Raw genomic sequence first — 25,251 nt, 5'->3', positions numbered from 1 at the left:
CCTTCTCAAAAAAAAAAAAAAACAAAAAAAAAACAAAGAAGGGGGCAGTGAAGCAAAGGTGACATTTTTACAATTTTGACTGATGTTTAGTGATGTTATACACAGACAAACCAAATATGCGGTTAACATATATAGGGACAGAGTAACAAGTAAAGGAGTGTGTACACATCTTAGGGTTTGGAGGGGAATGACTGACGTTATCCTGCTGTTAGAAAAAGGAAAATTCAAAGAAAATGTTAACATGGCTGCAGTTGGGCATATGGGTAATAAAACCCAGGCCTATAAAATAAAGCTGACCTCTTGCCTGTGTAACTGGAGTTTGTTAAATATTTCACTGACAGGGACTGGTCATAAACCTGCTTATCAGATGTAGAACAAAGACAGGATGGAGTTAGTCACCCTCTCTCCACCAGACCCTAAGATGCTTAACCTTTCTCCCTACTCACTCAACTGTATATTTATCTTATGTATGGCGTCACTGAGCACTCATCAGAATCACAAGAATGTAATGTTGTTTCCGTAACCACTTCTCCCGCCTTCTGTGCCACACATGTCCCCCTTAGAAAATTTAAATATACTGCGCCTCATGTAAACTAGTTTGGGACCTATTCTAGGTCTATTCTAAGTCTGTGTTCTCAGGCATAACTCCTCAAACTTGGCTGAGAATAAATCTAACCATGACTTCTTTAAGTTCAAGTGCCTGTTACGTCACTTTTCAGTTGACACTGCCTCTGTGCTTCACCTGCTAGGCAAGGTTACAATCAGTACACGTCAGTGAAAACATTTGACATGGCTGGGCATGGTGGCTCACGTCTGTAATCCCAGAACTTTGGGAGGCAGACATAGGTGGTTCACCTGAGATCAGGAGTTTGAGACCAGCTTGCCCAACATAGCGAAACCTTGAGTCTGCTTAAAAAAAAAAAAAAAGGCAGCCAGACATGGTGGTGCATGCCTATAGTCCCAGCTACTTGGGAGGCTGAGGCAGGAGGATCACTTGAACCCAGAAGGCGTCAGGTTGCAGTGAGCCGAAATTGTGCCACTGCACTCCAGCTTGGGCAACACAGCAAGACTCTGTCTCAAAAAAAAAAAAAAAGAAAGAAAGAAAGAGAGAGAGAAAGAAAGAAAGAAAGAAAGAAAGAAAGAAAGAAAGAAAGAAAGAAAGAAAGACAAAAAACAACAAACTTTAGCCTTTCAGGCTAGAGTTCAGCTTTAGCTCATAGGTCTAGTTTCTGTTACCTATATGCCCAACCTGCAGCCATCTTGGGCCACTTTTAAACATTGTTCTTTCAGATTTTCTTTTTTCTGACAAGTGCCATTCAGGAAAAATCAGGAGGGGGATGGGGACAAGGGCTTTGTCCAGGCGACATTTATGCAGATTGTATTCCTAGTCTGGTCTGGGGCCTTGTCTTCTTGTATGATGACTTTGGGAGGAAGGTTGCAATTGCTTGAGCCTAGAGACAAATATCTGTTCCTTTTTCCTTCTGTCAGTTTTCTTGGTTGTGGATCAACAAAATGAAGATGTCTCCTAGAAGAATAAAATAGTAAGGTCAGCAACTCAAGGGTTAACGCACCAGGCTGTAACAAAGGTGTGAATTCTAGCCTCCCTGGGGCTCCAGTTGCTTCAGTTTTTATGCTCCGGGATGTATTTACCAAGCTCAGATAACTTCACTGGCGAATTTCAATAAATGTTTCAGGAATAATGACAATTCTACACAACCTCTTGCAGAAAAATTGGAGATGAGATAATAATTCTCAACTCTTTACATGAGGACAGTGTATTCTGATATTAAAAGCAAAGATACTTCAAAAGAAAGAAAACTACAGATCAGAGTCTCTTAAGAACATAGAAGCCAAAAAGTTTAACATAACTTTAGCGAGTTGAATTCAACAGTATATAAAATAATGATACATCAGAATCAAGGGGGATTTATCCCAGAAAAGCAAATTTGGTTTGATATTCAAAATTAATCGATGTACAAAGTATATTATATTAAAAAGAAAAACATGATTATATCAAAAGATGTAGACAAAACATTTGTCAAAATTTCACATTCGTTTATTTATTACTTACTTATATTTTTAGAGATGGGGGTTTCCCTCTGTCCCCCAAGCTGGAGGGCAGTAGTACAACCATAGGTCACTATAGCCTTAACTTCTTAGGCTCAAGTGATCTTCCTGCCTCAGCCTCCTGAGTAGCTGGGACTACCAGTGTGTGCCATCCTGCCCTGATAATAATTTTTTCTTTCTTTCTTTCTTTCTTTGCTTTTTTTTTTTTTTTTTTGAGATGGAGTTTCGCTTTTTGTTGCCCAGGCTGGAGTGCAGTGGAGCAATCTCACTGCAACCTCTGCCTCCCAAATTCAAGCGATTCTCCTGCCTCAGCCTCCTGAGTAGCTGGGATTACAGGCACCCACCACCACACCCAGTTAATTTTTTTTGTATTTTTAGTAGAGACGGGGTTTCACCATGTTGGCCAGGCTGGTCTGGAACTCCTGACCTCAGGTGATCCACCCGCCTTGGCCTCCCAAAGTGCTGGGATTACAGGCATGAGCCACCGCGCCTGGTACCCTGATAATTTTTAAAAATTTTTCATACAGACAGGTTCTCACTTTGTTTCCCAGGTTGGTCTTGCACTCCTGGGCTCAAGTGATCCTCTCATCTTGGCTTTCCAAAGCACTGAGATTACAGACATGAGCCACCAGTGCCTGCTACACATTCACTTCTCATATAAACTCTCAGCAAATTAGAAATAGAAGGGCCTTTCTCAATCTGATAAAGGGCACCTATGAAAAACTTTCAGCTAACAATATACTTAATGATGAAAGACTGACTGATTTCCCTGTAAGATTAGGACAAGCAAGGATATCTGCTTTCATCACTATCATCAGCAACGTATGGAGATTCTTGAACAGTAATGCAAAAAAATTAAAATGGAAGCCATCCATGTTTAAATGAAGAAGTAAAACTGTTTTATTCCGGGCCAGGCGCAGTAGCTCACGCCTATAATCCCAGCACTTTGGGAAGCCGAGGTGGGCAGATAACCTGAGGTCAGGAGTTTGAGACCAGCCTGACCAACATGGAGAAATCCCAAGTCTCTACTAAAAATACAAAATTAGCTGGGTGTGGCAGCACATGCCTGTAATCCCAGCTACTCGGGAGACTGAGGTAGGCGAATTGCTTCAACCCAGGAGGTGGAGGTTGCAATGAGCCAAGGTAGTACCATTGCACTCCAGGCTGGGCAACAAGAGTGTAGGGTTCTCTTCCAAGGCAGGTTCTAACCAACCCAACACATATTGGACCTCTGGCATTCCAGTGACTTGGTGTCCTCTATTTGCAGAAAGTCCAGTGACTCAGCTTTAACTTTGTGTCCCCTTTGAGAGATCAGCTGGTAGAGTGGAGGACTATACACATCTGTGGACATCCTTAGGTTGCTGGTTCAATTCCAGCTCGAGGGAAGTGTCTGAGTCTTTTGTGCACACACCAATGCTCTCTGGCTACACCTCTGCCTGGTTAAAGGCCCTGCTGTCGCCACACTCTCCCAGGCAAAACCCAGCAAAGCCTTATCCAGATCACCTAGCTTGCCATGCCTGTGCTGTTGCCAGTACGCTTCAGCACAAAGCGCCCCTTACTTCTGCTTTGTGACCCAGCCAATCCCCATCCAAATGCTTACCATCTCAGGGCTGTTTCATTTTTATTCACAGGCTGCTTTTAAACCTAAGCACTGCTGGGGAATCTGGCAACACAGCTGGATTCATCTGTGACCAAGCTCTCCTGACCAGGCTGGCAAACCCTGGAAGGCCAAGCTCCCAGAAGGCCATCAAGCACTCAGGACAATGCTGTAGGGCCAAGGACAACCATGATATCATCCGTGAACTCACCCTCTCCCTCTCATTTCCTTCTTGAGCTATTACTACCTCACCTCTGTCTCTGTCTCATTCTCTCTCTCTCTTTCACAATTTCTCTATCTCTGTATATTCCTCTCTGTCTGTCTCTCCCCTTTCTCCCTGTCACTCTGTGTCTCTCTCATTCTCCTTTGTCAGGAATGTATAGACTCATGCAGACAGAAAATGCTCATCCTTGCTATGTTGTGTCTACTTGGGGAGACAGCAGCCACCCTGAGAATTTTCTAAGGCAAAGAACCTCCATTGGCAAGGTCAGGTTGCCCCATGGGATGAGGACATGGTGTGCCTACCCACTCACCCTTGTCCCAAGTCCCTCAAGCCTCACCTTTCCTGAGTCTTCGCACTTTTTTATTTTGCTACAGCTGGGCTTGGCTCCTGCTGGAAGACTAAGGATACCTACTGCTCACTGCTTAGTTCACAGATATCAAAAACACCTGCCGCTTAGGAGGCTGCGAAAGCCAGAAGGAAGTACAAAATGGCAGGCTTGAAAAGAGCGTCGGTGAGCTGGGAGAGTTGGGGATTGTTGGTCTATGACAGGAAACAGAAGTGAAACTTGAGTGACATCTGTCATCATACAGTGGCACACAAATTCACCTCCTTAGAAAGGCCACTGCCTGGTGGGTCTGAGCAGTTTGGACCTTTTACACTGGGATCTAGCAGCACAGTTGGGCTCCCCTACCTTTGAGAAAAATATGCTAAAGCCAAGTCAGAGAGAATGGATCAGAAATGGACCAGGCTTTCACCAACCAATGGAGCTTCACATCTGTGGAGATGTAGTGGGTTTGGTGGGTATGGGGCAGAGAAGAAAGCCAATGAGTGTCCCTTGGTCTCATCCCAAGAGCTCAGAAAAATGTGCATCAGACACTTGATGTACAGATCCAACCTATCACAGAGAGCACTCTAAGCCCAATGGTCCATGGGAGCATGGCCCTCTGAAGCCCTTTGAGGACTGGATCCCTGCTCTCCCCTATCCTCTATGGCCACAAGAACTGTTTCATCATGGGTCTCAAACTAGAGACTCTATGTGTCTTCTTCTCCTGGAAAGCAGCAGATGGTCTCCCCGAACACTGCCTATTCCCCTCACGTTCCCCTGGCTGTGTTAATCTTTCCCACTTCTCACTGCTAATGAAAAAGAGCTAAGCTGTGGATTCACCAGTGCTCTGAGACGATTCTATGGCTGTGGAGCCACAGAGAAATCCCAGTCTCCAATGACACCAAAAACAGAGACCAGTGAACAGGGACCAAAGGTAGCACCTTAGGTCTTCATTAGATATGTTCCTGATGGGACATGGAGGCACGGGTCCTCTGAAACCTCAGTTTGGTGTTTTGAGGGCAAAAGCAGAAGGGGGCCAGGTAGTGGGCTTTGGTGACCAGCACAAGCGAGGGTGAACCCCAGATGCCCACTTTTCCAGTCTGGGACATAACAGAGAGTAGCAAGGGGTGTTCATGCATCTGACTCTCACCCTTGGCCATCCATACCCACTTAGCATAAGACAGGGAGAGGACTTAAACTCAGTGGAGGCTAGGTCCCTTGGGGGTAGGTTGCTGCACCCCCACTAGGTGTTCAGCTGGGGGATGGGTATCTCAGTGGTCTTGGGGTGGTGGGCATACACCAGATGGGATGTGAAACCTTTGCCAAAGACGTGGGGCCAGGAGAAAGTCACACCTCTGTCCTCTACCGCCATTTTTTTGTTTGTTTATTTTTTTTTTGCTTTTCCAAGAAACCCGCAGAACCTTGCTGATGTGGTTTGGCTGTGTCCCCACCCAAATCTCAACTTGAATTGTATCTCCCAAAATTCCAACGTGTTGTGGGAGGGACCCGGGGGGGGGGTAATTGAATCATGGGGGTCAGTCTTTCCTGTGCTATTCTCATGAATAAGTCTCACAATATCTGATGGGTTTATCAGCGGTTTCTGCTCTTGCTTCTCTCTCATTTTCTCCTGCCACTGTCATGTAAGAAGTGCCTTTTGCCTCCCACCATGATTCTGAGGCCTCCCTAGCCCGGTGTAATTGTAAGTCCAATTAAACCTCTTTTTCATCCCAGTCTGGGGTGTGTCTTTATCAGCAGCATGAAAATGGACTAATACAGTAAATTGGTACCAGTAGAGACGGGCATTGCTGAAAAGATACCCAAAAATGCGGAAGTGACTTTGGAACTGGGTAACAGGCATAGTTTGGAACAGTTTGGAGCGTTCAGAATAAGACACGAAAATGTGGGAAAGTTTAGAACTTCTTAGAGACTTGTTGAATGACTTTACCCAAAATGCTGATAGTGATATGGACAATAAAATCCAGGCTGAGGTGGTCTCAGATGGAGATAAGGAACTTGTTGGGAACTAGAGCAAAGATTATTCTTGTGTTTTAGCAAAGAGACTAACAGCATTTTGTCTCTGCCCTAAAGATTTGTAGAACTTTGAACTTGAGTAAGATGATTTAGGGTATCTGGCAGAAGAAATTTCTAAGCAGCAAAGCATTCAAGAGGTGACTTGGGTACTGTTAAGGGCATTCAGTTTTTTGTTGTTTTGTTGTTGTTGTTGTTGTTGTTGTTGTTGAGACAGAGTCTTGATCTGTGGCCTAGACTGGAGTACAGTGGTGCGATATCGGCTCACTGCAAGCTGCGCCTCCCGAGTTCTCCTGCCTCTCAGCCTCCCGAGTAGCTGGAACTACAGGTGCCCGCCACCATGGCCGGCAATTTTTTTTTTTTTTTTTTGTATTTTTAGTAGAGATGGGGTTTCACCGTGTTAGCCAGGATGGTCTCAATCTCCTGACCTCATGATCCACCCACCTCGGCCTCCCAAAGTGCTGGGATTACAGGCGTGAGCCAACACACCCGGTGGCATTCAGTTTTATATGGGAAGCAGAGCATAAAAGTTTGGAAAATTTGCAGCCTGACTATGTGATATAAAAGAAAAACCCAACCCCATTTTCTGGGGAGAAATTCAAACTGGCTGCAGAATTTTGCCTAAGTAGCAAGGAGCCTAATGTTAATCCCCAAGACCATGGGGAAAATGTCTCCAGGCCATGTCAGAGACCATCACGGCAGCCCCTCCCATCCATCACAGGCCCAGAAGCACAGGAGGAAAAAGTGGTTTCGTCGGCTGGGCCCAGGGTCCTAGTGCTTTGTGCAGCCTAGGAACTTGGTGCCCTGTGTCCCAGCTGCTCCACCTGTGGCTGAAAGAGGCTAACATACAGCTTGGGCTGTGGCTTCAGAGGGTGGAAGCCCCAAGCCTTGGCAGCTTCCACATGGTGTTGAGCCTGTAGGTGCACAGATGTCAAGAATTGAGGTTTGGGAACCTCCTCCTAGATTTCAGAAGATGTATGGAAATGCTTGGATGCCCAGGCGAAAGCTTGCTGCACGGGTGGGGCCCTCATGGAGAACCTCTGCTAGGACAATATGAAAGGGAAATGTGCAGTCAGAGTCCCCATGCAGAGTCCCTACTGGGGCATTGCCTAGTGGAGCTGTGAGAAGAGGGCCACCGTCCTCCAGACCCCAGAATGGTAGATCCACTGACAGCTTGCACCATGCACCTGGAAAAGCTGCAGACACTCAACACCAGCCCAGGAAAGCAGCTCAGAGAGACGCTGTACCCTGCAAAGACACACGGGTGGAGCTGCCCAAGACCATGGGAACCTACCTCTTGCATCACTGTGACCTGGATGTGAGACCTGAAGTCAAAGGAGATTTAAGATTTAAGATTTGACTGCCCCGCTGGATTTCGGACTTGCATGGCCTCTATAACCCCTTTGTTTTGGCAAATTTCTCCCATTTGGAATGGCTATATTTATCTAATACCTGTACCCCCATTGTATCTAGGAAGTAACAAGCTTGCTTTTGATTTTACAGGCTCATAGGCAGAAGGGACTTGCCTTGTCTCAGATGAGACTTTGGACTGTGGACTTTTGGGTTAATGCTGAAATGAGTTAAGGCTTTGGAGGACTGTTGGGAAAGCATGATTAGTTTTGAAATGTGAGGACATGAGATTTGGAGGGGCCAGAGGTGGAATGATATGGTTTGGCTTTGCCCCTACCCAAATCTCAACTTGAATTGTATCTCCCCAAATTCCCACATATTGTGGGAGGGATGGGGGAGATAACTGAATCATGGGGGCCGGTTTTTCCAGTGCTATTCTCCTGATAGTGAATAAGTCTCACAAGATCTGATGGGTTTACCAGGGTGTTCCGCTTTTGCTTATCTCTCATTTTCTCCTGCCTCTGCCATGTAAGAAGTGCCTTGGCCAGGAGCAGTGGCTCACACCTGTAATCCCAGCACTTTAGGAGGCTGAGGAGGGCGGATCACCTGAGGTCGGGAGTTCGAGACCAGCCTGACCAACATGGAGAAACCCCAAGTCTTTATTTAAAATACAAAATTAGCTGGGCGTGGCAGCGCATGCCTGTAATCCCAGTTACTCTGGAGGCTGAGGCAGCAAAATCGCTTGAACCTGGGAGGCGGAGGTTGCCGTGAGCTGAGATCGCGCCATTGCACTCTGGCCTGAGCAACAAGAGTGAAACTCCGTCTCAAAAAAAAAAAAAAAAAAAAAAAAAGGAGAAGGAGAAGAACTTTTTACCCCCAGCCATCATTCTGAGGCCTCCCCAGCCATGTGAAACTGTGAGTCCAATTAAACCTCTTTTTCATCCCAGTCTCGGGTATGTCTTTATCAGCAGCAATGAAAACGGACTAATACACTTGCCCTACTTCAGAAAGAGGCAGCCTCTGGGGGAGGGGGGTGGGTGGGACAGGGCGGGGGGAAAGAGTTCTTGGTCGGTTTGCAGAGGAGGGAAGCCAAGCCCCAGGTGGGCGCTGGGGAGGAAGGGTATCACAGTGCATCTGCAAGCCCTGGGCGAGTTCTTCTCCCCTAGTCCCATTTGTTCTCTCTCTCACTTCCAGCACCCTTGAATGCGCCAAAAAGTGAGCATAGGACACTGGGGGAAAAGGGCGGCGGCAAATCGGGAGGAGGGGCGTGTGTGTGGCCGGGAAGGGAGTAAGGGAGTAGGAAGACCAGAATTTTAGGAAAGGGCTCCTTAAGGACTTCCAGCAGACCCTGAAGCTGGTCTGTGGATAGCGGCCGCCCACTCAGAAGCTTTCTGAGTTCTTCTTTCCTCCTCCAGCAACCCCTGTCCCACAGGATTCACCCATCCACCTCGCCCATCCCCCTGACCGAGCCCTCTCACCCTCTTATTTTATTTCACTGAGGACTGTCATCCTCACTTGGCACAGGTGGAGGAGGGCCACAGGTGAGAGCCTCCCGTCTTGGATCGTGGCTATCAGCGCCCCGAGACGCAAGGAAACTACACTCAGAGGATTTGCCCCACCCTGAGAGGGGCGCGGTGGCGACCTGCGCAAGGTTCTCTTCTAAGGTGGGTTCCAATCAACTCAAAGTGTGTTGAACCTCCAGCATTCCAAGGACTTGGCTTCCTCCATTTGCAGAAAGTCCAGTGATCCAGGTCTTGGAGCGTGCACCCTTCGATAGCTCAGCTGGTAGAGCGGAGGACTGTAGACTGCAGAGAAGTTTGTGGACATCCTTAGGTCGCTGGTTCGATTCCGGCTCGAAGGAGGTGCCTAATACTTTTGCACACAATGCCACCTGGTGCCTGGTCAAACACTCTGCAGCCTCCAACTAGTATCCACCCACACTCTCCCAGTCAAAACCCAGAGAAACCTTTCCTGATCACCCGGTTTCCACACCTGTGCTGTGGCCAGGAAACATTCCCGCAAGCCCACTCATTCTTCCCACAGTCCAGGGACAGGTACTCTTCAACGCAAAGCGCCCCTTGCTTCTGCTTTGTGACCCAGTTGGCCCCTCTCCCCAAGCCCCTTTGCACCCCCACCATCCAGAGCTCTTTCACTTTTATCCACAGACTGCTCTGGGTGCTGAGGGCCAACAACTCTAGCAACACTGTGTGCTCACCGTTGATAGATCTCTCGATCTATTAAACTAGTGGGTCCACCATCAAGTCCCAGAAGGTCAAGCCTGCTGGAAGAGAAAAGGGTCAGAGACAACTGTGACATCTTCAGAAAAATAAATAAATAACTTGCTCTCTATGCTCTCTCATCTCCTTCTCCAAGTCTCTAGCAACGCTTTTCCATCTGAGCATTCTCTCTCTCTCTCTCTCTCTGTTTTTCTCTGACTCTATTTCTCTCATTATATTTTGCTTGTAATGTATAGATGTTTACAGACAGAAAATGTTCATTTCTGTTTTGTTTAGTCTCTTTGTAGGAGAGAGCTGCCACCCTGAGATTTTCTTAATGAATAGAGCTTCCACTGGCTCCATAATGTTTTCCTTCAGGTTGAGAAAAAAACTGTGCCCCCTCCCCACATATGCCAAGCCTCACATTTCCTGAGCCCTCACACCCTTTAATGTTGCTACAGTAACCTTTGGGTTCCTGCTGGAAGAAGAAAGATACCTTTCACTCAGTTCAAAGTTTGCAAAAACACCTACACCAAGTGTCTTGCTAGTTGTGAAGGTTGTGAAAGAGGGAAAGAGAGTATAAAAGGGCAGACTTGGAAAGAACTTCAGTGACCCAGGAGAGTTGGGGGCTGTTGGGTCCATGGCAGGGAGCAGAATTGAAGCTTGGGTGGCAGCTGCCACCCTGCAGAGGCACACAAGTTCACCTCCTTAGGCCACTGGCTTGTTGCATCTGAGCAGCATGCTAACACTTTTATGTGGGGGCTCTAGAGGCACAGCTGGAAGGTTGCACCTTTACAAGAGGAAGATGGCTGGCACAATCTAAGAGCATGAAGCAGGAAATGGGCTTGACTTTCACCAACCAAGTGGGGCTTCACCTCTGGGAAGATGAAATGGGTTCATCAAAGTATGGGCCAGAGAGGAACCACAATGAGTGTCCCCTGGTCTCATCCTATGCTCTGGGGAAAAAAAAATCTTCAGACACTTGATGCACAGATGGAAGTTAGTACAAAGAGCACTGCAAGCAAAACAGTGATGGAAATTTGGTTTTCAGAGGCCTTCTGGGAACCCAGGGGCCACTCTCCCCTAGCTGATGGGCATAACTGCTTTTTCACTCTGCGTCTCAAACTAGAGACTCCACATGTCTTCCTCTCCTAGAAAGCAGCTCCTGTTCTCGCCCTAGGGCCTATTCCCTACCTCTTCTCTGCTATATCAGCCTTTCCTGCTTCCCACTACTAATGGAAAGGGGCGGAGCTGTGGACTCACCAGTGCCCCAGCAACATTCTGTAGCTCTGCAGCTACAGAGAGAGATCCCAGAGCCTGGAATGACGTTACTGCAGAAATCAGCAAACAGAAACCAAACAGGATTTTTGGTCTATACCGGATGTGTCCTTGATAAGATGTGGCGGTACCAGGTTTTTTGGAACCTAGGCTTGGTGCTTTGAGGGAAAAAACAGAGGTGGGCCATTGAGTGGTGTTTGGTCATCAGCAACAGCAAAAGTGTGGGTGATCCCTGACCCTGACTTTTCCCCTATAAACTCAATAAAGGGTGGGTCTTTTAGGTTCGGCTTGCTGTGCCACCAGTGCCTGTTTCACTGTTTGTGTGGGTGATGAGTGGTCTTGAGATAGTGGACACACACCATACGGGATATGAAACCTTTGTAACAATTTGGGGCCTAGGTAAGGGGTCCAAAGCTCGCCTGTGTTTCTATCAGCCCCTTTTTCTTTCTACTTTAGAAAGCAGCAGCCTCCGGGAAAGGATTCTTGGTCAGTTTGCAGAGGAGTGGATCGAAGCTTTTATGCTGGCCCTTGGGGTTAGAGGTAGTGGGTATCACATGGTGATCTGTGAGTCCCTGGCCCTGGTCTCTCCCCACATACCCTTTCTTTTATTTATTTATTTATTTTTTTCATGGTCTCTAGCCCAGGCTGGAGTGCAGTGGCAAGATCACAGCTCACTGTAGCCTCAAACCCCTGGGCTCGAATGATCCTCCCACATCAGCCTGCTGAGTGGCTAGGACCGAAGGTGCAGGCCACCGCACCCGGATATGTTTTAAAAGTTTTTCTGTAAAGACGGCTTCTCCCTATGTTGCCCAGGCTGATCTTGAAGTCCTGGGCTCAGGCGCCCCTCCCGCCTTGGCCCGCTAAATTGTTGGGATTACGGCGCCAGCCACCACGCCGGCCTCCACCTATCCTCCTGCATTTCCTCCCTGTCTTCCCATTGTGCCTCAATACGCCAAAAAGTGAGCATAGAACACTGGGTAGAAGGGCTGAGTACATCGAGAGGAGTGTGTTTGAGGTGGTGGGAAGTAGAGGCCAGGCTGTTAGGGCAGTGCCCCCTTAGGGTCTTCCATCAGACCCTAACGCTAGGTTAGGGGTTGGAAGCTGCTTACACCACGCCCATGCGGGTTCTCCACTTTCCTCCACCAGTATCCCCTCCTTCACTGGACCCACCCATCAGTCTCACCAACTCCTCTGCCCTCGCAGTCTTACCTCTGGCCACTAAGCGCTGTCATCTTCACAAGTAGAGCGATGCAGAGGGAGAAGAAGGCCACAAGTGAGAGCTCCTCCTCGTGGATCGTGGCTATCAGCGCCCAAGAGACGCCAGGCACCACCCCCGCCCAGAGGATTTGCTCCATCCGGAAAGGGGCGCGGTGGAGACCGGCACAGTTCTCTTCCAAGCCGGGTTCCAATTAACTTAGCGAGTATTGGATCTCCGGCGGTCCAGGGACTTGGCTTCCTCCATTTGCAGAAAGTCCAGTGAGTCAGCCTGAACGGCGTGCACCCTTCGATAGCTCAGCTGGTAGAGCGGAGGACTGTAGACTGTAGAAAAATTTGTGGACATCCTTAGGTCGCTGGTTCGATTCCGGCTCGAAGGAAGTGCTTGACTCTTTTGTGCACAATGCTGCCTGGCTGCATCTGTTCCCGGTCAAAGACCTTGCAGCCTTTGCAGCCTTCCAGTCATAACACTTTCCCACGGAAAACCCAGCAAAATCCTGCCTTTCCTGATCACACTCCTGGGAACCTCCTCATTCTTCCCGAATCCTCTCTTCAGCGCAAAACAGTACCCCTTGCCTTGTGACCCAGCCAAACCCCAATTCGTGCCCCCACCATCCTATGCCTTTCCACTTGTATTTACGAACTGCCCACCCATCCCCCTGTCCCAAATCCCTCAAGCTTCACCTTTCCTGAGCCTTCACAACTTTTTATGTTGCTACAGCCAAGTTTGGCTACTGCTGGAAAAGTAAGGATATCTAATAGTCAGTTCAGAGTCTGGAAAAACACCTGCACCAAGTGCCCTGCCTACTTCCGAGGGTAAGGGAAAGGGAAGGGGAGTACCAAAAAAGTGCAGACTTCAAAACAGCTTCAGTGATCCTGGAGAGTTACGGGCTATTGGGTCCATGGCACGGAGCAGACGTAAAGCTTGAGTGACAGCTGTCATTATACAGAGACACATGAATTTGCCTGCTTAGACAGGCCACTGTCTTGTGGGTCTGAGCAGTTTGGAGCATTTGCTCTGGGACCTAGAGGCACAGTTGGGTTCTCCTACTCCCAAGAAAAATGTGCTGAGGTCCAGTCAGAGAGAATGGAGTCAGAAATGAACTGAACTTTATCAACCAAGTGAAGCTTCACCTCTGGGGAGTTGGAGTGGGTTTGGTGGCGTATGTGGCAGAGAAGAAAGCCCATGAGCATCCTTTGGTCTCACTGCATAATCTTGGAAAAAGCTTCCAGACGTTTGATGTAAAGATGCAGCCTATCAGAGAGCACCCCAAACTGAATGGCCCAGGAAAGCATGGCCTTCTGAAGCCTGCTTGGGACTGGCTTGCCCCATCCACTACCTGCTGGGTCCACAGGAACTGTTTAATTGTGCCTCTCAAACTAGATACTGCACATATTACTGCACATATCTTTTTCACGTGGAAAGCAGCTCCTGGTATCCCGACACCGCGTATTCTCTCCCACGTCACCCCGACTGTGTCAACCTTTCCTTCTTTTTTGGTGTCACCAGTGCTCTGGGATGATTCTATGGCTCTGGAGCCACACAGAGATCCCAGCCTCCAATGACACCAAAGGCAAAGACCAGCTAACAAGGAGGGACCAAAAGTAGCACCTCAGGCCTTCATTGGATATATTCCTGATGGGGCATGGAGTCACCAGATCCCTTGGAACCTTGCTCAGTACTTTGGGGGAAAACCAGAGGTGAACCAACAAATGGGTTTGGTAGCCAGCACAAGTGAGAGTGAACCCTGGTGCCCACTCTTCCCAGTTGTGCCATGGCAGAGAGTAGCAGGAGGTCTGTGAGGATCTGACCCTCACCCTTGGAGATCCACACCCACTTGCCATAAGACAGGAAGTGGACATAAACTCAGTGGAGGCTAGGTTCCTTGGGTGTGGCTTCCTGTGCTCCTCTAGGTGTTCTGCTGCAGGGTGAGTGTCTCAGTAGCCTTGGAGTGGTGGGCACACGCCAGATGGGATCTGAAACTTTTGTCAAAGATGTGGGGTCAGGATAAGGAGTCCAAAGCTCACACTTCTGTCCTTTACCTGGCTTCTTGTTTTTCAAGGAAACCCACAGAACTTTGCCTTATTTCAGAAATCGGCAGCTTCTGACTGGAATTCTTGGCCTGTTTGCAGAAGAGGGTATCTCACATGTGCATCTGCAAGCCTGGGAGAGATTTCCTCACCTCACTTCCCAGTGCACTTCAATGCGCCAAAATGTGAGCATAGACTCCTGTGAGGAGAAGGGCGGGGCGCCTGGGGAGGAGGGCCCTGTGTGTGTGGTGGGGGAGGGAGTAGAGAGATCAGACTGTTACGGGCAGCGCCCATTAGAGACCTGCACCAGACCCTGAGGTTGGGCTGGAGTTGTCAGCTGCCTATCCAGCCCCCATTAGGGTTTTCCTCCTTTCCTCCTCCAGCGTTCTCTCCCCGACTAGACCCACCCAACCACTTCGCCAATCCCTGTGCCCTCACTGACTCACCTCATTTTCTCTCAGGTCACGGGGGACTGTCATCCTCACCTGTAGAAAGGGGGATACTCAGGGACAGGAAGGCTGTCACAGATGAGAGCTCCTCCTCGTGGATGGTGGCTATCAGAGCCCGAGAGACGCCAGGCATCCTCGCCCAGAGGATTTGCTCTGCCCCGAAAGGGGCATGGTGGCGACCCGCGCAGGGTTCTCTTCCAAGGTGGGTCCCAACCAATCCAACTCATATTGGACCTCGAGCATTCCAGGGAGGTGGCTTCCTCTGTTTGCAGAAAGTCTAATGACTCAGGTTTGACAGCACGCACCCTTCGATAGCTCAGCTGGTAGAGCGGAGGACTGTAGATTGTACAGACATTGTGGACATCCTTAGGTCGCTGGTTCGATTCCGGCTCGAAGGAAGTGCCTGACACTTTTGCACGCAATGCTGCCTGGCCGCACTTCTGCATGGTTAAAAGCCCTGCAGCCTCCAAGTAGTAACCACACTCTCCCGGGCAAAACACCCACAAAGCCTTTCCTGATCACCTAGCTTCCCACGCCTTGCTTCTGCTTTGTGACCCCACCAATCCTTCTATTCGTGCCATCCCTCACTTCCCCATCCTGTGCTCTTTCGCTTTTATTCACAGACTGCTCTCGGGCTTGAGCATCGCTGCTGGCTGCTGGCTGTGACAACACCGCTGTGCTCAGTTTTGACAGAGCTCTCCTGACCAGGTGGGCAAAACCTGGAAGGTCAAGTTCCCTGGAGAACATCAAGCTTACTTGACAAGGGTGTAAAGTGGGGATAACCATGATATCTTCCGTGAAAACTCACCCTCTCGCTCTCATCCGTCTCAGGCTCTTTATCACTGCGTTGAGATCCGACAGTCTCATGTCTGTCTCTGTCTCATTCTCTTTCTCTCTTTCTTTTTTTTTTTTTTTTTTTTTTTTTTTTTGAGACGGAGTCTCGCTCTGCCGCCCAGGCTGGAGTGCAGTGGCCGGATCTCAGCTCACTGCAAGCTCCGCCTCCCGGGTTCACGCCATTCTCCTGCCTCAGCCTCCCGAGTAGTTGGGACTACAGGCGCCCGCCACCGCACCCGGCTAGTTTTTTTGTAATTTTTTAGTAGAGACGGGGTTTCACCGTGTTAGCCAGGATGGTCTCGATCTCCTGACCTCGTGATCCGCCCGTCTCGGCCTCCCAAAGTGCTGGGATTACAGGCTTGAGCCACCGCGCCCGGCCTCTTTCTCTCTTTCACAGTTTCTCTGTCCCTGTATATTTCTCTTTGTCCCTGTGTCTCTGCCTCCCTCTCTCTCTCCCCCGACCCCTCAGCCAGCCCCTCTCATTCTCCTTTGCTGGAAATGTATAGACTTAGACAGGCATAAAGAAAATATTCATTCCCACTTTGCTGTGTCCTACTTTGGGGAGACAGCTGTCACCCTGAGAATTTCCTGATCGTAAGAACTTCCATTAGCAAGGTCAGGTTGCCCTTTAGGTTGAGGACAAGGTGAGTCTATCCCCTATCCCCACAGCTTTTCCCAAATCCCTCAAGCCTCACTTTTTCTGAGCTTCACAACTTTTCATGCTGCTACAGCCGAGTTTGGCCCCTGCTGGAAAAGCAAGGACCTAATATTCAGTTCAAAGCCATCAAAAACACCTGTGTCGAGTGCCCTGCTACTTGAGATGGTAAGGGAGACAGAAGGGGAGTACAAAAGTGCAAGCTCGAAAAGAGCTTCAGTGATCCTGGAGAGTTAGGGGCTGTTGGGTCCATGGCAGGGTGCAGAAGTAAAGCTTGAGTGACAGCTGTCATTATACAGAGGCACACGAATTCGCTGCCTTAGGCCACCGCCTGGTGGGTCTGAGCAGTTTGGAGCTTTGGGCCTAGAGGCACAGATGGACTCTACCCTCACCCCGAAGGAAAACATGCTGAGGCCCAGTCAGAGAGAATGAAGCAGGAAATGGACTTAGGTTTTCTCCAACGAAGAGGGGCTTCACCTCCAGGGAGATGGAGTGGGTTCTATGGGCATGAGGCGGAGAAGAAGGCCAACAAACGATACTTGGTCTCATCTCACCATCTCGGAAAAAAACTCCAGAGATTTGATGCACGCATGCAACCTATCACAGAGAGCACCCCAAGCCAAACAGCCCATGGGAACGTGCCCCTCTGAAGCCCTCTGGGGACTGAGACACCGACTTCCACTACCTGCTATGGCCACAAGAGCTGTTTCATTGCGGGTCTCAAACTGAAGACTACACATGTCTTCCTCTCCTGGGAAGCAGCTCCTCCTCTCCCCCCACCTCCCTATTTCCCCCAACATTCCCCTGGCTTTGTCAGCCTTTCCCGCTTGTCATTGCTAACAGAAGGAGGCTGAGCTATGGCATCGCCAGTGCCCAGGATGATTCTATGGCTTTGGAGCCACAGAGAGATCCCTGCCTCCAATGACACCAAAGGCAGAGACCAACGAACACAGACCAAATGTAGTACCTTTGTCCCTTACTGGATAAGTTCATGATGGGATATAGAGACCCCAGGCTCTTTGGAACCTCTGTTTAGTGCTTTGGTGGGAAAATCAGAGGTGAGCCAGCTTTGGTGGCCAACACAAGCAAGGTTGAAACCTGGGTACCACCTCTTCCTGTTTGAGCCATGACAGAGAGTAGCTGGGTTCTGTGAGCATCTGACCCTTGCCCTCAGAGATCCAGACCCACTTGCCATAAGACGGGGAGTGGACTTAAAATCAATGGTGGCTAGGTCCCTTGGATGTGGCTTGCTGCACCTCCACTAGGTGTTCAGCTGGGGAGTGGGTGTCCCAGTGGTCTTGGGGTAGTGGCACACACCAGATCAGATCTGAAACCTTTGTCAAAGACATGGCATCAGGGTAAGCAGTCCAAAACTGACACTCCTGTCTTCTACTTCACCCACCCTCCAATTTTTTTTTTTTTTTTTTTTTGAGACAGGGTCTCTTCTGTCACCCAGGCTAGAGTTCAGGGGCATAATCATAGCTCACTGTAGCCTTGAACTCCTGGCCTCAAGCAATCCTCCCACCTCAGCCTCCCAAGTAGCTGGGACTACAGGCTCGTGCTACCACACCTGGCTAATTTTTGTAATTTTTGTAAAGATAAGATTTTGCCATGTTGTGCAGGCTGGTCCTTGTCCCTTTGCTTTTTCAGACCCCACAGAGCCTTGTCCTACTTTTAAAAGTTGCAACTGGCAAAATATTTCTGGTCGGTTTGCAGAGGAGGCAAGCCAACCCCCAGATTGGCCCGGAGGGAGGAGGGGTATCACCTGTGCCTCTGCAATCCCTGGGAGGGGTCTCCTCACCTAATTCTATTTGTTCTTTCCCTCACTTCCCAGTACACCTCAACGGGCCAAAAAGTGAACATAGGATACTGTGGGTAGAAGGGAGAAAATGCATCAGGAGGAGGAACGGGGGTTGGGGGTTAAGGGGGTGGGAGAGCAGTGGAAGGTGAAGGGAGGTCAGAGCGTTAGGGAACGGCCTCATAACCGGCCGCCACCAGACTCTGCGGCTTGCCTAGGGTTGGAAGCCTTCTACCAGTGTCCATTCCAGTTCTCCTGCTTTCTCCTCCAGCAACCCTTCCCTCACCGGACCCCCGCACCCTGCAGCCACCTCGGCGGGTTGGCCCTCTGCCTCTCACCCTCTCACTTTTTTTTTTTTTTTTTTTTGCTACTGAAGTCTGTCATCTTCACCTGTAGAAAGGGGGATGCACAGGAGTAAGACGATAACAAGTGAGAGCACACTCCCACCACCACCCCCTCTCCCCCTTCCCGCCCGCCCCCTATCCGGCCCGCCCCCTATCCGGCCCGCCCCTCATGGATAGTTGTTATTGATGGCGGGGGAAGCCAGTCAACCACACCCAGAGGATTTTGTTCCGCCGCAAAAGGGGCGCGGTGGCGATCGGCGCAGGGTTATCTCTGCAAGGCGAGTTCCAACCAACTTAAAGCTTATTGGACGACTACAGTTGCAAGGATTTGGCTTCTTGCATTTGCTGAAAGATCAATGACCTAACCGCAGAGGTGTGCGCCCTTCGATAGCTCAGCTGGTAGAGCGGAGGACTGTAGCCTGTAGAAACATCTGTGGACATCCTTAGGTCGCTGGTTCGATTCCGGCTCGAAGGAAGTACTTTATGCTTTTGCGCACGCACGCACCAAAACTACCAGGCTGCATCTCTGCCAGGTCAAAGGCTCTGCCAACCAGCATCGACACTCTCCCAGCTGAAACCCAGCAAGGCCTTTCCGGATCATCCAGCTTCCCACAGCCTATTTTGTGGCCTTGGGAGTCTGCTCATTTTTCCTGCAGTCCAGAGACATGTACCCGTCAGCACCATAGTGCCCGTTGCTTCTGTCTTGTGACCCAGCCAGTTCTCTTAATCAGCACCCCACCGCACCTCACTCTTTCACTTTTGTCATGGACTGCTTTAGGGTTTGAGCACTGCTCAACTAGAGTGAAAAGTCTTAGTTCACTCTAAGCTGTGATGGAAGGCAGCTTAGTAAATAGGGGAGGTTTTCTGGGAAAGCCTATGCTTATCAAAGTTGAGTCAATTGAGTTTTAGATCAGGAGTAGGAGTAGATCTGTGGTCAGAGAAGTAGGGTGGACACAGAAAAGTCTGAGCAAATAAACAGAAACCTGAAGAGTGTTGATTGTGCGTGTAACTAACTATATATAGTATCATTAGAACATACACACAAGTCCAAGAGTATCAGGAAATGAGGATTTTAAAAGTTGTGCATGGAATTTTTTTCTGTCATTACATCCCTGGAGTTTCAATTGCTACTCACTCCAGAAACAGAGAAGATTGCCCTACATCTATTTGAGTTCTCATAGACAGGGCACTGTAGCTATGAAACTTTATATATATGTATATGTATACATTTATGCACACATATGTCTGTGTATATATATGTATATATACACACATACGTATACGTATATATGTATACGTATACATATATGTGTGTGTATATGTATATATTATAATATATATATTATTCCCCAGAGCGCCAAGCAGGAGAAAAAGTATATAATGTTCATGTTCTTCCGCATTCACCTCCACTCACTTCATTTCCAGTCCCATTGCCATTGCCTCTGCACATGCTTTGTGCAGCTGCCTGGCTTGGGTCAGCTGACAAATGAAGGCATGACAGATGCCAAGGGAGAAAAATCTTGTGTTGAATGTCTGCTTTTCCTGCTTTTCAGATTTGGCAGGAATGGGGAATTGGGAAATCTTCGTTCAAGATCTCTAAAAATTGTCTTCTCTCTTTTTCAAACTTTATCATATTGTCTCTTTACTAACTGGGTGTCCTTTTCCAGCAAGTACTACTCTTAGCTGGGGTCCTGATGCTTAGATCAATATCAGTTCCTATGTGGAACAGCCTCAGTGATAATTAAATGGTATGAACAGACTGTATGTATTATTTTCTACCTTTAAATAGTGGGATTAATTAGAAACCAAGGCTTTTGTCACTCTCCCCTACCTCTCCACTCAGACTAATATCAGCAATCAAGAAGGATGTGGTCCAACACTGGTAAAATGACTGTTTATATGTGAAATACATGAGCAAGAAACATAAGACCTGACCTCAAATTGCAACATATTCTGAACTATGTTGGGTAAAAGGACAGTGGATAAGTGTTAGATTATTTTTCAGGTGGAAGCCAAGAGGTGTAATCCTTTCAGGTCTACCCTTTGCCTTCCGATCCCACAGTATATACAAACTGAAATACCTTGAGACATTCTGAGGCAGTCTCCTTGTTTAAATATCAGAGTCTCCTCAAGTCAAAATTATTGAGCACTTTAAAGATAAACATTCTCTAAAAGAGGAGACAGTGGGGTCATAGAGGCTGGTAGCCAAAATAACATGGTGTCTCAGCCACCTCAGGATCTGAAGGCACTCCTCTTTTTTTTCTTTTTTTTTTTTAAATAAGGCAGAAGAACAGCGTCTGAGAAGCCATGCCTAGGAGAAAAGCCTTAAAAGCAAGCAGTTTCTTACTAGGCATAGCTCCTTGTTTTCTCATGTTGCAGCCTCATGGTCTTTCAGATAATAAGGCATGAATTTGGTCACAAAAGAAAAGGGCAAGTGAGTTCCTGCCTCTGTCTTATAGCATGACCCCATCATGGGAGGTCCACACTGTCCCAGAAGATGTATTCTTTTTACAGGCTTTCATATTTTACTGAAAATGTTGGAGAGCCAGAAATGGCACCTCTGAAGTAACCAGCTTAATCAATTTCATTTTCCCCACTCCCACTCAGACTCTTTTACTCAGCCAAAATGTACCATGTTTCCTGGGCTTATGAACGCAAGATGATAACAGGGTGCTTACTCTGCTTTGATCTCTCTGCCTCCTCTTTTGTCAGTCTTCTCATTCTCTGTTACTCAAGGCAGGATCATCTTTTACCAGAACCTTTTCATAACTCCCAAGTCTTAATCTGGTTCTCTTCCTCTTTGTCTCTGATACTCCCTGATTGCTATATCTTCCCACCTATCACTCTATACTGATATTATGTGTTAATATCTCTATCAGGAGTGAGCTCCTTGAAATCTGGGACAATGTCATATTCATTTTGGTATCATAAGTACCTTGCACAGTACCTTGCACAGAGTAGGCACCTGGAATATGATTATTTACTGGCCATGAGGTGTTTCAACATCAGCTCAAGAAAGATGAGAGCTCTGAATAAATCATTGCATCCTGGGATTATGTGAAATCTGTAGATCAAGTTGGGAAGAACTGACATCGGAACAATAATCTTTCTATTCATGAACAAAATATCTCTTCATTTATTTATATCTTTATACTTCTTTCATCAGCATTTTATAGTTTTTCTCATATAAATCTTGTACATATTCCATTAGAATTACACCCAAGTATTTTATTTTTTGGTGCTGATGTAAATTGCATTATGATTTAAATTTCAAGTTCCGATTGTTCATTGCTGGTATATGGGAAAGCAGTTGACATCTGTTTATTAACCTTTTATCCTGAAACCCTGCTATAATCACTCACTAGTTACAAGAGGGGTTTTTTTGGTCAATTCTTTCAGATTTTCTATAGACAGTCATGCCATTGGCAAACAAAGACAGTTTTATTTCTTCCTTCCCAATCAGCATGCCTTTTATTTTATTTTCTTGACTGATTATACTAATCAGGATCCCAGTAAGATGTTGAATAGAAGTGGTAAACTGGGGACATCCTTGTCTTGTGCCTATCTTAGCAGGAAAGCATTTAATTTCTCACCAATAAGTATGATGTTAGCCGAAGGGTTTTTGTAGGTGTTCTTTACCAAGTTGAGGAAATTCCTCTCTATTCTGGTTTTCTAAAAGTTTTCTTTAAGAATACGTGTTAGCTTTTGTCAAGTGCTTTTTCACTATCAATTGATATGATTACATAGTTTTTCTTCTTTAACCTGCTGAAGTGATGGATTATGTTGATTTTTGAATATTGAGCCAGACTTTCATAGCTGCAATAAATCGTTCTTGGATGTAATGTGTATTTTTGTTTTATACATTGTTAAATTTGATTTGTCAATATGTTGTTGAGGATTTTTGTATCTATATTTGTGAGATATATGGATCTGTAATTTTCTTTTCTTGTTATGTCTTTAGTTTTGATATTAGAGTAAAGCTGGCCTCATAGAGTAAGTTAGAAAGTGTTCCTCCTGCTTCTAATTTCTGTAAGAGATTGTAAAGAATTTGCATCATTTCTTATATGTTTGATGGAGCTTATCAGTGGACTCATATGGGTCTGTTGCTTTCTGCTTTAGAAGATTATAAATTGCTGATTCACTTTCATTCATACATACAGGCCTATTCACATGATCTATTTCTCCTTATGTGAGTTTTTGTAGTGTGTCTTTCAAGGAGGTGGCCCATTTCACCTAAGTTATCAAATTTATGGGCATAAAGTTGTTTATAATATTTATTTATTCTTTTAAAGTCCGTAGGGCAAGTAGTGATTCCCCACTTTTATTTCTGATATTAGTAATTTGTGCCTTTTCTCTCTTTTATTTTCAGTTAACCTGTCTAGAGATTTATAAATTTTATTGACCATTTCAAAAAACCATCCTTTGTTTTCATTAATTTTTTTCTATTATTTTCCTGTTTTCCGTTTCATTGACTTCCTCTCTAATTTTTATTATTAGTTTTCTTCTTGTTTGAATTTAATTTTTGTTCTTCTTTCTCTAGCTTGCTTTCTTTTTTTTTTTTTCCAAGACATGGTCTCACCCTGTTGCCCAGGTTGGAGTGCAGTGGTGTAATCACAGCTCATTGCAACCACAACCTCCTAGGCTCAAGTGATCTTCCTGCCTCAGTCTCCCAAGTAGGTGGGACTACAGGTGTGCACCACCATACCTGGGTAATTTATTATTTATTTATTGTAGAGATGGGGCTCACTATGTTACCCAAGCTGGTCTCAAACTCTTGGGCTCAGGAAATCCTCCCTCCTTGACCTCCCAAAGTGCTGGGATTATATGTGTGAGCCACCATGCTTGGCCTTTTCTCTAGTTTTCTAAGGTGGAAGCTTAAATCATTAAATCATTGATTCTAGATCTTTCTTATTTCCTGATATATACACTCAGTGCTATAAATTTCTCTCTAAGCACTGCTTTTACTGCACTCCACAAATTTGATAAGTTGTATTTTTATTTATATTTAGTCCAAATATTGAGACTTCTTTTTTGACCCATGTGTTACTTAGAAGTGTGTTGTTTAATGTAAGAATAGTTGGATTTTCTGTTACTGATTTCTTCTGTTATTGATTTCTAGTTTAATTTCATTGTGGTCTGAGAACACATCCTGTTATTATTTCTATTCACTTAAAATATTTCATGTGTGTTTGATGACCCAGAATGTCTATTTTGGTGAATGTCCCATGTGAGCTTGAGAGTAATGTATAGTCTGCTGTGGTTATATAAAGTTATCTATAAATGTGCATATAAATCCAGTTGATTGATGGTGCTATTGAGTTCAAGTATGCCCTTACTAATTTTATGCCTGCTAGATTTGATAGATTTGTTAACTACTGATAAAGGGATGCTGAAATCTCCAACTATAATGGTAGATTTGTTGATTTCTCCTAGCAGTTCTATCAATTTTTGCCTTGTGTATTTTCAGGCTCTATTCAGCGTAAACACATTAAGGATTGTTATGTCTTATTGGATAATTGACCCCATTATCATTATGTAATTTCCTCTTAATCCCGATAATTTTCTTGCTCTGAAGACTTCTTTGTCTGAAATTAACATAGCTAATGTATCTTTCTTTAGATTAGTACTAGCATGGAGTATCTTTCTGTCTTTCTATTTAAAGTAGGTTTCTTGTAGATAACGTATAGTCGGGTCTTCTTTTTAATCCACCCTGAAAGTCTTTGTATTGGTGTATTTTGACCATTCACAGTAAAAATAATGATTTATATAGTTGGATTAATATCTACCATATTTTGTATTTTAACTGCTTTGTATTTATTGTCCTTGTTCATTTTTTCCTGTATTCTACTATTTTTCTGCCTTTTGTGGCTTTAATTGAGCATTTAATATTATTCCATTGCAGTGCTGTGATCATAGCTCACTGCACCCTTGAATTCCTGGGCTCAAGTGATCCTCCTACCTCAGCCACCCAAGTAGCTGGGACCATCGGCACACACCACCATGTTTGATTAATTTTTTAATTTTTAGTAGAGATAGGTCTATGTTGCCCAGACTGGTTACAAACTCCTGGGCTCAAGCAATCCTCCCTCCTCGGACTCCCAAGCTGGAATTACAGGCATGAGCCACCACACCTGGCCATATCTTCTTGATTAACTGATCACTTTACAATGTTGAAATGCCATTCTTTGTGTCCGGTAAAAGTATTTAGCCTGAAACTACATTCTCTAATATTAGCACACAGACACACAGACACACAGACACACACACACACACACACACACACACACACACACACACACACACGTGTATTAAATTAGGGTTCCCAAGAGAATGGAGAAAATGGAAAGGGGGACAAAAAACTTAAAAACTAGTTACTGAAAAATTTCAAAATATGATGAAAATTATAAACTCACAGATCCAAGTAGCTTCATGAATCTCAAGTATGTGCATACGTTTCTGGGCGTGGTGGCTCACGCTTGTAATCCCAGCACTTTGGGAGGCCGAGACGGGCGGATCACGAGGTCAGGAGATCGAGACCATCCTGGCTAACACGGTGAAACCCCGTCTCTACTAAAAATACAAAAACATTAGCCGGGCGTGGTGGCGGGCGCCTGTAGTCCCAGCTACCCGGGAGGCTGAGGCAGGAGAATGGCGTGAACCCGGGAGGCGGAGCTTGCAGTGAGCCGAGATCACGCCACAGCACTCCAGCCTGGGCAACAGAGCGAGACTCCGTCTCAAAAAAAAAAAAAAAAAAAAAGTATGTGCATATGCATACACACACCCCTAGAAGAAAATTAATCAAAGGTACATCATAATCAATTTGCTTAAGACCAGTAATAAG

General features: G+C 46.4%; 1 protein-coding gene, 1 long non-coding RNA gene and 4 other non-coding genes across 6 annotated transcripts in view; 5 read left to right on the top strand and 1 right to left on the bottom strand.

The window, feature by feature from the left end:
• Window positions 1–437: 437 nt before the first annotated feature.
• Window positions 438–15,272, bottom strand: LOC144330155 (uncharacterized). Its single transcript, XR_013396068.1, has 4 exons — window positions 14,777–15,272; window positions 12,294–12,623; window positions 9,806–9,871; window positions 438–1,525 (listed from the first exon to the last, which is right to left on the bottom strand). It is a non-coding gene; the product is annotated as an uncharacterized LOC144330155 (long non-coding RNA).
• Window positions 8,367–25,251, top strand: part of OR6S1 (olfactory receptor family 6 subfamily S member 1) — a 41,584-nt gene continuing 24,699 nt past the window's right edge. Inside the window, 5 exon segments of the mRNA XM_077940556.1 lie at window positions 8,367–8,505; window positions 9,115–9,254; window positions 14,392–14,515; window positions 14,792–14,981; window positions 15,403–15,487. The gene's annotated coding sequence lies outside the window, so the exon portion shown is untranslated.
• On the top strand, window positions 9,358–9,451 carry TRNAY-GUA (transfer RNA tyrosine (anticodon GUA)). The gene is made up of 2 exons: window positions 9,358–9,394; window positions 9,416–9,451. It is a non-coding gene; the product is annotated as a tRNA-Tyr (tRNA).
• On the top strand, window positions 12,586–12,679 carry TRNAY-GUA (transfer RNA tyrosine (anticodon GUA)). Its single transcript has 2 exons — window positions 12,586–12,622; window positions 12,644–12,679. It is a non-coding gene; the product is annotated as a tRNA-Tyr (tRNA).
• On the top strand, window positions 15,085–15,177 carry TRNAY-GUA (transfer RNA tyrosine (anticodon GUA)). Its single transcript has 2 exons — window positions 15,085–15,121; window positions 15,142–15,177. It is a non-coding gene; the product is annotated as a tRNA-Tyr (tRNA).
• On the top strand, window positions 18,792–18,885 carry TRNAY-GUA (transfer RNA tyrosine (anticodon GUA)). Its single transcript has 2 exons — window positions 18,792–18,828; window positions 18,850–18,885. It is a non-coding gene; the product is annotated as a tRNA-Tyr (tRNA).

This window comes from Macaca mulatta, chromosome 7, assembly GCF_049350105.2.
Source record: "Macaca mulatta isolate MMU2019108-1 chromosome 7, T2T-MMU8v2.0, whole genome shotgun sequence".
Lineage (NCBI taxonomy): Eukaryota > Metazoa > Chordata > Mammalia > Primates > Cercopithecidae > Macaca > Macaca mulatta.
This window is presented reverse-complemented; position numbering and strand designations above follow the sequence as displayed.